We start from the raw sequence: 4,738 nt of genomic DNA on the forward strand, positions 1-4,738 counted from the left end.
AGTGTCTAGGGCCACTGCAGTCCATGGGATGGCRCTTAGCCACTGCTGGCCTGTGCCTGCACCCCTGCATGGGCTTTAATCCAGACGGAAAGATGTGAGGCCATAGGAGGCCTTAAAACCAAACTGGAGCTTGCATTCTGACAAAGATATATATGGAGGACACAACCTCAAACAGCATCCATAAACTGAACAGAGACAAACTCCCCACACTGTCACAGGAGGGCACGATCTGAGATGCATTTTCTAGTTTTCTGGTGAGCTAGATGGGACTTAGAGCATCTACCTCCTATCTATAAATGAATCTCAGGAAGAATATTCTGTTTGAAAAACCACCACTTTCTTCCATTTATTCTGAATATATGTACGTCCCTTTGAAAAATCAATAATGAAAAGTTGATAAATCTGAATACGGCCAGTAAAGGGAATAGCAATAAACTTCCCTCTGTGTGATGAACAGATAAAGCTACTACTGCTCTGCGTACAGAGAAGGGCCATTGCTTTTCATTGCTGGTTCTGGTTTTAGCTGTGCCAGTGAAGTTTGCCGTACAGGGAAGGTAGCACTAGGCAATCTGATGTGACACAGTGACACAGTCAACAGGGTCACTCAGTCTCTAGACCGGTCATTAGGCCTCTCTTACTCAGCAGTACAGACACAGCCCATGAATATAATGTCTTCTTGGGCTCAAAGTTACTTCTAGGATCAGTAATGAYGTCAGTCTGATGGTAGCGATACAAAAGAAAAATTGCTATAAACCCTACAGCTCCAAATAAGTCTGCTGAAATACTGAATCACTGATAGCAGCAGTAATAAACATATGGCACCAAAGCGTATGGTAGACAAATGACAAAGACATAGTACACAGCCTAAAAGTAACTGCCAACTAAATACAGGCCCAGGCACAGCGTTTGGATCTCTTTGGGCTCACTCTGGCATTCATGTGGGATAAATCTTCGCTTGCCTCCAAATTACATCCATACAACTTCTCTTTCTTTCAGAGAATTGCTTGTAAATGCAGAGGGGGCTACTCGAGCACATAAATTATGGCAGCGCTGGAACATAGCGCTGCAGAAAAGAATGCACCCCGAAATGCTTTGCAGAGCTCCGAGACGTGCTGAGCTCTGGAAAGCTGTGGAAAGCTGTGGAAAAAACCCTCCAACACTCAGATCACAAAGAAAAGATGAAAACAGATGCAGGGCTGTGATCCAAAGCACAGTGAGGCCAGTGTGATTTGGGTAACACCTTCCTTCATGAATAAGGAAAGCTGTAGGAAGGAATAGAAGAGGACACTGCTCTAGAAGGAAAGATCTCTGGCTATGTTTGACTCAATGGTTTTGGTACTGCTTCCAAACCACCTTGACTATAAAATGAAGAATGATCCATCTTCATTTGGTGTTTTCATGTACATTTATTTTTATGTTTGATGAGTACTGTTGGAATATGAGTCTTGTCTGATATATGAACAGTGCTGTGTACTAACATAGTTTAGTGGAGTATATGTGGTCCAGAGAATGGAATGTATTCAGTCCACATCTGAAGGGGACAATAAGTAAGACAGTTTCTTTTATTACTACTTCTTTAAAAAATAAAATTTATGTGTTTGCATTTCAGAACATAACTTTGCAAGGAATTTTGCATAACATGTGGATACACTGAAAGGCTTCAAGCTTTTCACTAGTGATGAAAAGATAATTGCAAAACAATTCCTATGTCAAAAAAACCGCCACACATGCTTTGAAATATACAGAAATTACTTATCTGGAAGAAAATTAAATTTCCACAGAATTCTCTGTATTTTTAGCATGCCTTAAAAAAACACAAAAAGAGAAAGAACCACCAGATTCAGAAACAGAAAAGATTTCTTTCAAAGCCACGCTCCTCCAGAATTTAGGTTCGCTTAAACTTCCATGGGTCTAATGAGAACCCAAACACTGGCCTGGCTGGCATCTAAGGAGTATCTCCAGAAAGTGGATGCTTTGTCTAGCAGTGATCTGTACCTGCATTCCCGTGCTAAGTCCTGGAAAAGCACTAGCAACTGGTGTCCATTCAGTTACACATGTTGCAGAACTCCAGCCAAAGCACTCACACGCTACAGAGGAAAGACACAAGAACGCAAAGGAGTTTATAGTGAGAACAGCTTTAGTTCAGAATTTAAAGCCAAGTCTGCTCTTGACGGGGGAAAAAAAAAAGAAAAAGAAAATGTAGATATTTCTTTCTAAATGGATTTACATCAAATTGTCCTGAGGAGTTTTATTTTTCCTAAAAGCTTTTTGTTTTGTCTTCTGGAGTCCCATTCTCTTTCATTGCATGAAAGCAGATCCTGACACATCCTCTAGGAAAGCCTGCCCTTTTCTCCTCACCTTCTGACAACTGCAGGTCAGGAGTCTGTATTGGGGAAGTATCTCCACGTATTTGTCCTGCCTTTCTGCTCTTCCACAAGCATCTGTTATGGTCCACTGCTACGCTCAAGCCAACAGGTTCAATAGGGCTTGTCATCTAGTCTAAACCCAGAAGTCAGTAACATGCTGTAGGCAACAGCTCCCAGCCATGTGTCTGTGCAGAGCAGATGAGCAAGTTACAGRAGCGTGTGGGTAACAAGGTTCACAACAGGATGAGTTCCCAGGAGTTGAGCAGTGCCCAGGGAGCTTTAAAGGGTCATTCCTGCCACACAGGAGGCTAATGATCCGCAGAGGGCTTAGCCAAGCATCAGGATAGATTGCATGGATTACATAGGCATCTACACTCTGTCAACTAAATAAAGAGATGGAAGGAGAAGCCTTTGGAATTAATCTTGGGATAAGTAGATTAATCATGTTTTTTCTGCACTTTCTCCACACCTCTGTCTTAATAAAGTTCTGAGAGAGGGCTGAGGAAGAAGGCGACAGAGCATATAAGCAACTTTCATGCATTTTTATCTTTGCCTGGCTTGTGCTAAAAAGAGATTTCCCACTGACAACTCAGAGTCATTCCTGCAGAAGTAGGAAAGAATCCTTCTGGAACATACTAGCAGTACCCACTGAGAGAGGGGCTGARAGAGCTGGKCCTGTTCAGCGTGGAGAAGGCTGAGAGGGGACCTAATCAGTGTCTGTAAATACCTTAGGGGAAGGAGTCAGGAGGATGGGGCCAGCCTCTATTAGGTGGCGGCCACTGATAGGACTAGAAAATCCAATCTTAAAGATTCCATGATTCCCCAAAGCATCCTAAAGAATAACGTAGAAACTGGTAACCCAAGCATCATTGTAGAAATCTCCCAGAGACATGTATTATCCAGGTGAACTTCTTGGCAACTGCAAGATGGTTGGGAAACATATCCAGATTCCAGGATTTGTAGGATTTTTTTGCCAAAATCTTTCATCTTGAATGAGCCATTAATTTATAAGAACCGATCATTTGAAAGACCCAAGAAACGCAACATGGCCCTTATTATTGAATACTGGACTGCAGATAACTGAGGTCTTCTTTCACTTAGCAGCTTGTGGGAACAGTTTTATAACCTCATACTGAAACCATCAGACTCAAACATCATTGAAAACACGGTCTAGACTGCAGTAACATTAAGTTTTATTTCACAGCAGGCACTGGARTAGATGGAGTCTTTGGGAGTGCAGCGAGCTGGATTTACATCAACTAGTCCCAAAATATCCGTGGTTAACGTTGTGTTTCAGGTGGTCCTGCTACTCACRTTTAATTAACAGCTAATCATATCTGGAGAAAAAAAAATATATGAAAAAGTAGTTCACTCCCACGGCACGTCGTTTCTACACTGCTGCCAGCAGTGAAAGGTAAGAGCTGTTGGGCTCAGTGGAGGCCGAGTTGTTTCTCAGCCCCTGAACAAAGCCAAGCCACGRAGCAAGGGCAGGAGGTAGACGGGAATCACTGGGAGATGGGAATCACCGGGAGATGGGARTCACCGCAGGCCTCAAGGAGCCCCCTTGTGCTGCCCCTTTGGCTCTGCTGGCCGCTCCAGGAGGAAGGTCAGGGAGCTGTGAACCCTACCCTAACCTCAGTTTTTTTCCCTCTTTTGGAAGAAACAGCTGGTAACCAAATGCAATCCCTTCACACCGTGTTAATGGGAACACGATTCCCAGTTCATGGTGGGGTGCGCGTAAAAGGGAGCTATTTTGCCTCCTTCCCTCCATGCACAATTCATAACATTCACTTACTCGTACCCATGTCATTAAGTACACGATTTCATTTGCACAGTTGGTGACCATAAGAATAAACAGGGCTTTCAGGGCAGCTTTTCCTCAGCCTCCCTGAGAGGGTGATATCCCTTGCCCGTTCCTGATTCTCTTATAGTCTTTTTTTTTTTAATCCCAGGAAGAAATTCATACTTGTAGCCAAGTAGGAAAAGTCAAGAACCACCACTGAGCAAGTGTTAAAAAAAAAAAAAAAAAGTTTAACTGAACTTTATTTTTATTTATTTTGTGGTACAGGGTACTATTGCCAAGATCTAGTCACGTATAATATACCTTTTAAAACAAAAAATACGCAAAGCTGGGCTGAAATATACTACTGTGCTTTGGCTATGRCGGCTACGGGCTTTCCGGCAGGTAGGCTGCAGTTCCCAACGAAGCAAGCCCAGCGCCACGTGCCCCCATGCGCGCCCATCCGCCCGCTCGCTCGCCCGGGCCCGCGCTCCCCTAACGGGCTCCGCAGCTCGCCCGAAAACGGGCACGCGCGCCGCGACCCGCCGAGCGGGGACGGCGCCGCCCCGCGGGCGCGGGCTGCGCAGCGCGC

This window comes from Nothoprocta perdicaria, unplaced genomic scaffold, assembly GCF_003342845.1.
Source record: "Nothoprocta perdicaria isolate Ctin4 unplaced genomic scaffold, notPer1 scaffold_144, whole genome shotgun sequence".
Lineage (NCBI taxonomy): Eukaryota > Metazoa > Chordata > Aves > Tinamiformes > Tinamidae > Nothoprocta > Nothoprocta perdicaria.